A 10,927-nucleotide genomic window follows, 5' to 3' on the forward strand; every position below is an offset into this window, starting at 1 on the left:
CACACAAAATCAACTTTCATGTAAACGCTAGAGCGCCTGTTTATAAAACCAAGAAGCTTGCACTGTATTTAAAATTTACTACCACGTCTCACTTAATGCTTTATGATGTATAAATGGAATCTCACTCTGGCATCACATTTCGCACAAGTGTTGATGTCATTAGGTATAAAGTGCTGTGATTTCATTCGTTTTTACAAGGCTAGCAGCATGAAGAGGTTTTTCTCCTACCATATACTGTATTATGGAGTATATGGTTGATAAAATGAGTATTTCTTCTTCTTCTTGTTCTCATTTTTTGATTACTGTAGTTCAGCATTTATAACCATGACAGTGTGGACACACTGGGAAGAATACTCATTTCATTTGACTTCCTCAGTACAGCTAATATAACCATGAAGGTTAATCTTTAAGCGCTGAAATAGTCATAATAATGGTCACAAAAAAGGGCGATATAGATTAGATAGCATTAACAGCTAGCAGTGTATGGGGGTGCTACCTGCACACAAATGTGCTAAATAGCTAAGTAGAAGGACTCTTATTAATCCTGCCTGCAAAGTCCCACCAACGCCACCAAGTCTGCTGGAAACTGGACATCACTTTTCACCTGTATTTGTTCACACCGAGTGGCTGAAAGGTGTCTCTGTTTCTCTAGCGCCACTTCCACGTAATGCTTTTTGTTTTCTGTTTCCCGTTTCATGTTCTGTCACTACTGTTCCAGGTACTGATGTGCAAAACAAATCTCTGTACAGGGACAATAGAGTTTATATCAAAACAAGTAAAACTGCAAAGAACAAGAAAGGGCAAAATTTCTGTTGTTTGGCTTAACATGAAAAAGCGTTAAAACAAGAACTGTTATAGACTTTCACTGATATGAAACACTTTGATCAGGTACCTAATGAGCTGCTGTTGACGTGGCTTTGAGGGTCCGATGATGTTTCCAGGTAAGAAGCTTTGTGCTTTCCTGTGATATCAGTTAACGTAAGAGTTGTTGTCTTTTCTTTTCTTTGGCAGGAAAAGAAGATGAATTTAATGTTTGTTTTCATCTAAAGTGTATTATTCTATAATTGGACTCGGTGGGAAAAAGCTATTTAAAAAAAAAGATTTAATTTGCACTTTCAGTAATGAAGTCCACACAAGAATGGACATAAGCTTAGACACTTGAGGGGTCAGTAGATCTTGAGTAAGGCACACACACACACACACACACACACACACACACACACACACACACACACACACACACACACACACACACACACTATTTTAGTCATCTTAACTGTCAAAATGAGTTTTGGTGCCTCTGGGTAGGTGTTGAGACAATCAAACCATGCAGGGATTAAAAAAGATTAATACACAGCACAGGAAATTAAACTTCAGCGACTTTAACGATATTCATGAGTGGAGCTCACTTATTCACTCCAGGCAGGCACTTTAATAAGCAAAGAATACAGCAAGGAGCCCAAATGCAATCAATCAATCAAGCTGATACGCTATTTGAGTTCCAAACTTATAAAATTTCAGGGTTATTTTGGCGTGTTTCTGTTAACTCATTGCTCAAATATGTTCACTACCTTCCAGCTGTTGGCAGCTCAATTAAGTACAAGAGATTACATTTTACTCAAGTTGGCGACTTACGCCCGTTTCATTTTATGATCAAGTAAAAAATAATGTGGAAAACACGTGAAATTAACTTTGAGCCCACAAAGCACCGATATCCTTTTGTCAGCTACCAACGCAGAGAAAGCAGAGCAAAAGCAAACATGGTGAAAGCGAGAGGAATGAAATGTGGATCAAGTCTTGAGCTGGCAGCGGGACCCTTGAAGCTCCAGTGTTACAAAAAAAGAAAAATCGAAAAGCAAGCCAAAAAAAGCAGTCAGAACAACAACTACAATCTCAAAAAGGTAATTCAGTGACCTAAATATTAAAGCTTCCCTGCCATTCCACTCTCCCCTGCCTTGTCCAACCATCATGTTGAGTTAAGGCAAGCATTATGCTGGGGAGACTATTTGTTTAGGTGAGGAGCAGCCGCAGAGCTAATATGAGCACAATTTGCTCAGCAGGTCATAGACGCAGAGTGGAGGAAGTAAATGAGGCAGTTCTGCCCCCTCGGGTGCAGCTCCTGCCTCATACATCACTGGATGTTTTATTCAATACAGCCAGGAAGGCTCTATGTCAGGTGCCCTGACTGTGGGGGCGCCTGCCCTGCTGTAGGGGCCCATATTACATTCTGCAAGCTGCCTATCTGCAAGGCTGCTGGAGAGAGAACGACTGGAAGATAAGAATTTGAGGATGCTTGTAGTCTAACGATAAAACATACAGTGTGTGGCTTTTTCACTGCACAGTCAGCATAATGTGGAGGCTCATTTACGTGCAATGCGAGCAATGGAACTAAATATTGCAAAGCAACCTCAGCAACCAGCGAGGCTCAAAGTTCACGGGAAACAATCCAAACTTTATCAGCTAATTCACAGTCGAGTCAAATTTTCAGACTTCCTCTGGCTGCACCAGAGGCTGGGGCCGCAGAGGGCACGTGAGCTGTGGAATTCACGGGACAATGACAAATTGTCTCCCGACCTTAGTGCAGCACTGAGGATCATCCATATCACCGAGCATAAAGTGAAAACTTTTACAGCGCTAGGCACACATGCTCGTGAATTTTATGAGTCTCTCTATGAAAGCCTGTCACACCATACAGGCACACAATAAAATAAAATAAAAAAGACAGAGATTGTGTATCATTAACACACCAGGGTGAAAATCTCTAATTGCAGCAGGCACTGTAGTTACCCTACCCGTGCGCGGTGACGCACGGGGGCGTACAGATGAGAAATTCGCACCTTTTGCTCTGAGCCGCAACTCTTCCAGTGCCACACATCCCCGTGTCTGTGATGCCTGCCTGCAGTGCACTGGCCTCGACAATATACTTAATTGATACCCATACTTGAAAAGACCAATATTACACATCAAGGCAGCTCCTCGAGCAATTCGGCAGCGGCTCTCTAACAAGTCTTCCTATGGGTCAAACAAAGGGTTTAAATCCGAGACATCATCAACCGTGTGGGCAGCATCCTGGGGGGAAAGGAGGGGGGCATTTTATAAACATTCATTATTTTCAGGCGTTTCTCTGTTTCGGCGACAATCCTCCCCAAACATTGAAGCGAAGCTCTGACACAAACTACCATGATGGTTACAAATAAATGACCTGTACCATTCAGAATCTACACGACTGGGAGAGACAGACATGCAAAATATATTTACCATAAATTGCTCCGTAGTGTACACTAGAACTCCATGCAGATCGTAGCATTCACTGAGCAATCTGCCTCATACTTCTGCGGTCCAAATTAAAACGGATTCATTCTGTTGCCCCAAAATCCAGATGCTGCTTTGTCGATGTCAAATGTTGATTAAGTTTATCCTCGTCTTCCGACGGTATGCAAATGTAGCGGTAACCCTGCAAATTAGATTCCACACTCTAGCCTCTAGCATGCAAAGTTAATAAGCTTTGCCTTTTTTTCTCGATTCGGCTGCCAATTTTTGTCGAGGGCAAAAGCGCAGGTCGGCAATTTCAAGAGCGTCCTCAGAAGGATTGCGCACCAAGTGTGCTTCGGGTTTTCACCGTTTAGCCTCCGAATCAAAGTAGGTACAGGGTCCCGGTTGATCTTCCTCTCGCTTGAAGATATCTCCAAATAGCAGAACTCTTAACCGACACACTGGGTAGGTTTAGCGGCTACGCAGTATTCCAAAAAAATCCCCCCGCTGTTACGCATGGGTTTCGTGGTCCGCCTGCTCAATTTTGACGACCTTATGAGAAATGTATCATTCAAATGTTTTCATCTAGGCAATATTGTGTGAAGGTACCCTGAAAGAGATCAAGGCTGGGCCAAAGTAGCTGCCTGAATATCCTAAACTGATGCGATGCGATGTAAAATCCCGGAGAGCAGGCTCTGCTCCGTCCGTCACTTTATCCGAGGTGTCGGCAGACGCTCTGAGATGTGTTGCCTCTCGATTCAGACTTAAATTTCCAGGTGAGGCTGTGGAGTAACCTTGACGGCAAAGCCCCGAAAGGCTCTCTTTGGTAATATTAACCAAACAGGAAAAGGTTACGACTGGATAAAGAGCTAGCTACTTCTGGCAGCTCCGGGATGCGGTCCTGCCCTTCTGCCGAGCTGCCGAGACTGACAATAACCCGGAACGCTGCAGACTGTCAGGCTGCACAGACCGCCCACCGACCAATCACCGCACTGAGGGAATAGAAACATTCCCACGGGTTAGCCAATCATTGGTAATTGAGGACTGTTACCATAGAGATCCTCGGCGTCTAGGCGTCTGAAACCACGTTGTTTATACGCAGAAAAATAATAATAATAAAGAAAACGTAATTATAAATTTAACATAGCAGAATTCATATTAATATCGTAATTACTCTTTTATCCATTGTAGGGTTTCATCCATTCCCCCCAGCAGTCAAAGGTTAACAGCTTTATTGGAAAACCTGGGCTCAAACCCGAAGGCATCTCTAAAGTGCCCTTGAGCAACAATGACCTCAAGCTGCAGGAAGGCCCCCCTGTAGCTGAAATTAAGTATTGTTATGCAGCTTGAATAAAATTAAGTGTGATCAGTGTGCTAAAATTACTACACTGTTCATAAACGTAAACGTTTCAAGTGCTATTTAACTCCATTGCTTTGTAAATTGCTTTGTAAATCTAATAGAACAGCTGTTACATCTTTTAAAATTCATTTTAAACATCCAAAGTTCTCTTCTTTTCTGATCGTCAACAGCCCGGGAAGCATGGAGCTTGCTGTTTTCTACATGATATATTAAGACAACACTTTTTTCCTACCAAAATTCCCATATTTCCAGTTGCTTCCCGTTTTAAATTACCCACATTTCAGCAAGAACATCTTTTAAAAAGTATGACATGTCTGTGACTGTCTGCTTAACTTTGCAGAATTCCATCACTGACACCAGAAGCTTATGAGTCACTGGAAACCTCACAAAACACCTATTTTTGCCAAAAGAAAAAAAGGGGGAAGAGAAAAAGAAAAAAAATGTCACTACAACAGTGGGGAAGTGGACTGTTTACTCTGACAGAAGCCCTTAGTATTTTTCCTCTTCTTGCCAACTGTGTCCGGTGCACACAGACCCTGGGACACACAAAGGCAGTACAAGCAATCACACATCATGGACTCTCATAATAAGCTGACGCTGGGAAGTGGGTGATGCAGCACTCAGCTTATGCCAGTGCTGATAAGAGCCTGAAAGTATTACCTCGGTCTGGCAGCCCGCTCCAAGAAATCCATCGTGAGCCAGGTCATCAATTCTGCCCTATCTGATTGCTCACCAATCCCTGGCAGCTCCATGTCGCTGTCCTGGCTTCTGCCTTTGAAATTTTCTCTATGACTTGCACTTTTGTGCTAGTTCTTTCACAGAAAAACAGACACATACTGTATGTACACACAGGATCTTTTATGTGATCTTACACCTACATGTCAAATAATAAAGCAATGTGTGTGTGAGAGAGAAAGCAATGTAGACTTTCCAGAACAATGGATTGCCTGACTTACTCAGTCTCAATCAGATCTCCTGCTTATTGCTGCAGTGGACCTAAAAAGCATACATTTAAAACTTGTGGAGTTCATTCATATCACACATACTGTGTGGCTGCGCAGTCAATCAAACAGAAGAACAATTAATTGAAAAATACTCAAGCAGGCCTGTGCTGTGCTCCAGTGAGGCAGTCGGGCAGGCAGGCAGGCAGGCAGGCAAATAAGCCATTTGATTAGCTGATAAGCAGATGACTCAACAAACATTCAAGGCATGTTTACTGTGGTTTGATTAGAGTACGTCCAATACGCAGAAGATTGGACACAAATACGTTGTGAAAACACTCAGCTGTTCCAATCCCCAAGGCAGCATGAGGGCACATAAAAACAATGAATTATTTATGGGGGAGACTAGTGAAATATCACAGTGGATAATTTTCTGTGGGCTATATTAAATGTAGTTTTCAAAATGATATGCCTGAGTCTGTGCATTTCCCAGAAATCATTCCCTCCCAGTGACAGGATCTAGAGCCTGGAGATTGGACATGAAATCATATTAGATATTTCCCCTGCCAAGAAATCTATGAGCGTTTATCTAAAACACCAAAGCAAGGGTTATTCACATGCTAATTGGGCCTCCCTCTTTCTTAGTAAATATGATCAAAGGATATTTGCTTTGTCTCTGTTTTAGGTATTAGCTCTGGTTCAAAATGAAAGACCTAGAATCAAGGCAAGCCTTTTGCATGCCACATCTGAAAGAGGGTTCACAATACCAGTAAATCCAGGTTCTGCTTCAGTAGAAATCACTGCAGCATCTCTTTGAATGGGGCATCTCATAAATAAAGCTCTTATACTCCCCATCCGGAGCTAACATTAATGTCTGTCTCAGAGCTGAAAGCCTTACGCTGTTACAATTTGTTCCTGAAAGTCAACTCAGTTTAATTGAGCAAAGTTCAAGACTCCGCAAACAGCAAAGTAACAGGAAAAAAAAATCGATGGCGGCAGAGGCATGGAAAAAAGAGATAGCATTGATTTATCTGCCATTGATTCACGAGGATCGCTGCATTGTGCCCTGCGGTTGAAATGCACGCTGTCTGCCAACTGATGGGGATGAATTTGAAAAGGTGTCAAGTGGTTGGAGGACACAGAGGTGGAGGATGAGATCGGGCGCAGCGAGCGGTGGCTGGGGAGGAAGAGTAGACTGGAGTGGGAGCAAGGGCATGAAGTATCAAACAGAAAGAAGGCGGAAGAAGAAAGGCTTGATAAGAGGGGATAAAGTTGCAAGGATGACACCACTACCATGTGGGCCCCAGTCTCCATAGCGTTGTGTTAAAATGTCTGACAGGAGCGAGGAGAGATCAACTTGAAAGCAGAATACCGAGTGACCCGAAGGACCTCAAGTTAAAACCACCGCCATGACACCTGTTTAAATCCACTCTGCTCTATCCGTTTGATAATAAAAAACATCTGAGATTAAAATAACACATCAGACTCGAATATTTCATAGTATTATAAGCAGCTGAGGCAGCGGGGCAACAACAGTTTAGTCAGTGAGAAGTAAAAGGTTGTTACAATAACACTGTGTGTAAGCATTTATCAAATCCCGCTGTTGCAAGTGCTTGACAAGAAAAGCAACTTTTGCAATATTTTAAGTCTCAACTATTGGCAAATAGATGCCTCCTCAGAGACTAATACTGACAGCCATATGTTGTTGAGAAGAGGGGAAGCCAGGACAGAGATCAGAGGCCAGAGCAGCTACACAGGCAGAGAAGCATTATTGCTCAACTTTGGTATCTTTACAACATCCCTTTTCCTCTGCTGTGACTGCTGGCAGTCTCCTGTTTATGCCGACGCTAAAAGAGAACTATTATTTTCTGTTGTTTGATGTTAATTGTATGTTTAGGGGTATTTTAGAAAAGCAGACATAGTTTCTTTTCATTGCCATTGTGGCAGCATTTTTAAATATTTTGTTTTACTTTCCCAAAGTCTGTGCGTCTGTGTTCAGGGTGTAGTAAAAATGTAGCTGTTCGACCAGAAGCCCGACACCTATTTGTGTTTTAAAAGGAGTCGTGTAATCATAGCGTGGCTTCAAGTGGTTCCTGAGCAGCTTTAGCTAAGAGCGAGTCTATTTTATTTTTTTCCCTTTTTGCAAAGTGCAGTTTAAGTCAAGATGACACTTGTTTGACTTAGAAGTCTGTTTGGTTTTTTTTCAGCGGCGTTTTGGTTCAACCCTGGAAAGCATCTTGGTTTCCTGTGTGTGACCAACCAGTGATATCTTCACGAGAAACCCCCCCCAGTGCCTCCGCACACACACAGGAAGCCGTTTGCAGGGAGGCTGAGTTAAGGTTATCTAATGCATGCCCTGTGTTTGGTGCAACTGTGCTGTGCGTGATGACTGTTATTATTCATGCGACCAAGGTTGATTTTTCTAAAAAAAACAAAAGTAAAATCCAATTACCGGTACTGTTACCACATAAGGGTGTGAAAAGCAGAAACTGTGCTGTAAATGAGAAATAACAATGTTGAGTATGAAACAGATACCCACAGATGATCAGAGATGAAATATGATGTTTGTTTCACGTAGCCAGATCCTTGCACATCTTCATTAAAGGGACTCATAAAAGCTCTTGAGTGTGGGAAGATCATTCACAGCGTGACCCCCTGTCACACCCTGTAAAATCTCACAGCATCTCGTCCTCCTCATAAAAACAAAAAACACGGGGAAGCAGACGCCCAAACTGTTTGAATTTGCTACACCTAAGGTAGGAAACCAGATTCCAGTAATTGGAAGGCTTTGAAGCAGAAGTTGTTCCTTGTAGCTGTCACTGCAGTAAGAAAATAAAACAACTTTTACCACCTCCACGGGGTCTGTCAGCATCTTTATAGTAGCTGCACTACCTAGCAGGATATCAAAAAACGACAAATTTAACTATATTCTTTTATTCGTTAATCTAAATGTGGTGGATTTAAATATTTTACATCTACTTAAAGCTTTTCAGGATCATATAGAAATATCAGAATCTTACAAAACTGGAAGTACAAAATATTAGCAACTTACCTCACACTCTTGTCTAATAAGAGGCACTCTTGAAATCACACGTTTACAGTGTTTTCCTCCCCACAGCATCTGGTTAAGGCAGGTCTGCCGAGAACACAGCTATTCTTCCTGTTGTTTGACAGCTGCACATGCTGTATCACCTCTCCCCTCATACAATGCAATGTCACAGCAGCACCACTGTATGTAGCAGCCAAGGGGCCACTGAATGTAACCTAAGTAAAGGACTGCTTTAGAGAAAGTGGCCTAGGAACAGCAATAAGAAACATAAAGATTCATTGTTAATATGTTTGAAAAAAAAAATCAGAAAAATACATTAAAAAAGTTGTAAATTACAATTTCCTCCATTTTACATATTAATCTTACAAGATCTCTATGTAGCACTATCATTTACTCATGTAGGTGGCAACTTGTGCATTGTTATTCATTCCTAACTCCACATAAAATCAACACCATGAAACCACTTTGCATGACATATAATACAGAAACATCAATTACAGATGAATTGAATGTACAAAAATACCTCTTAATCTTTGATTTCAGGTGTTTTCAGTCCCAGTGCCACAGGTGCATAAAATCAAGCACAGAGTCATGTACTCTTTACAAACATTTGTGAAAGAACTCTTTGCTCTAAAGAGCTCGCTGAATTTGAGTGTGGTACTGCCACGCTCAAATGCCACCATTGCAACAAGTCAGTGTGTGAAATTTGTTCTGTCCTAGATATTCCACCATAAACCACAGAGGTTACAGAGCGAGGTCACTGAGTGCATAGTGTGCACAAGTCCCCAGCGCACTGCTGACTCGATAACTGCAGAGCTTTGGCATTAATATCAGCACAAAAACTGCATGCCAGGAGCTTCATGGGATGGGTTTCCATAGTCAAGCATTATATCTCTAAGTATCATTTTCAGTTGGTCCAGTACATTTACTCAATTTCATCTGTGTGTACATTCATAAGCAACACTTTCTGATGGTGTTTGCACTAAAAAGTTAATTCTGTATTAAAATGATTTTGATTAGATTTGACTCATTCTAATAGCATTTCAAGTATGCAGTGTGTTCACTGAGGTGGACTCAAAATGAGCGTGTGTACATATGCTGAATTTTCCTTTTGAGTGTGGTTCTGTATGTATAATTTGCAATACAAATTTAATTTAATACAACTGCAGGAGGTTCTCGCAGTCATGAAAAACAGTGAAAGCTGCAGGAGCATCTCGAAAAAGAATTTGAATTATGTGCTTCTGCTATTCAATTGAGTTGCAATTCTCCATGTCTGCCGAGGCATGACCTTTAACCTCATCACTAACCCATCAATTTATGCTATTAGACATTTGTGCGAAGTGCCATCATAATTAGCCTATGGATCCTTGGCCTATGGCTAAAATGTGCTTTGTAAGGTCACAGTGACCTTTGACCTTTGCCCACTACACCCTAATAAGTTCATTCTTTAGTCCAGGTTGACCTCTTTGGCAGATGTAATGAAATTTCCTCCAGGTGTTTCTGAGACATTGCATTCAGAAGAATCCGATTGACTGACATACCAAAAACATAACTGCTCCGCTCACAGCTGTTGCCAACACAGATTTTGCATTTTGGGGCATTTTCAATCATGTTCTTCAGCAACCTTTAGATGAATCTCTTGACATCCAGGCTCAGCAGTTGCTTTCTACAGTCATTATTTCCAAAGAGTACTTCGTTTTATGAACACAGCAAGTACAACCACAATTCCAAAACAGCAGCAATGCCATGTTAAACGTAAATAAAATCAGAATGCAGTCATTTGCAAGAATCATAACCCAATTTTTTATTTTTAACATAGAAAATAAATCAAATGTTTGAATTGACAAAATGTACCATTTAAAGAAAAATGTTAGCATGTTTTGAATTTGATAGTGGCAAATTCAAAACATGTTCTTTTACCAACAGTTTATAAACATGTGGGAACTGAGGAGACCAGTTTTGGGGCTTTTAGGAGGAATGGTGTCCCATTTTTGTCTAAAACAGGATTCTAGCTGCTCAACAGTCCTGGGTCTTCTTTGTTGTATTGTTTTGAGTTGGTGAAAGGTTTGAAATGCAGGCAGGCCAGTTCAGCAGCCTGATTCTTCTACCATCAAATCCTGCTGCTGCAGTATGCCGTTTAGCGTTGTCCTATTGAAATACGCAGGAAAAAGACTACATCTGGATGGGAGCATATGGTGCTTTAAAACCTGTATACATCTTACAGATGTGCGAGCTGCCAACTCCATTGGCAATAGCCCCATACCATCAGAGATGCAGACTTTTGAACCCAGTGCTGATAACAAGCTGGATGGTCCCTCTCTCTTT

General features: G+C 41.5%; 1 protein-coding gene across 2 annotated transcripts in view; it reads right to left on the bottom strand.

Annotated features, from left to right (window-relative positions):
• fam222aa (family with sequence similarity 222 member Aa) overlaps positions 1–8,634 on the bottom strand; it is a 51,500-nt gene extending 42,866 nt beyond the window's left edge. The window contains exon 1 of one of the 2 annotated variants that reach the window (XM_005722211.1): positions 8,606–8,634. The gene's annotated coding sequence lies outside the window, so the exon portion shown is untranslated. Of the gene's footprint in view, positions 1–3,258; positions 4,167–8,605 lie in introns of those variants that run through there. The other variant, XM_005722209.1, reaches the window with a different exon arrangement.
• Between the last annotated feature and the right edge of the window lie 2,293 nt (positions 8,635–10,927).

Source organism: Pundamilia nyererei, unplaced genomic scaffold (assembly GCF_000239375.1).
Source record: "Pundamilia nyererei isolate P.nyererei 1_Seehausen unplaced genomic scaffold, PunNye1.0 scaffold00006, whole genome shotgun sequence".
Lineage (NCBI taxonomy): Eukaryota > Metazoa > Chordata > Actinopteri > Cichliformes > Cichlidae > Pundamilia > Pundamilia nyererei.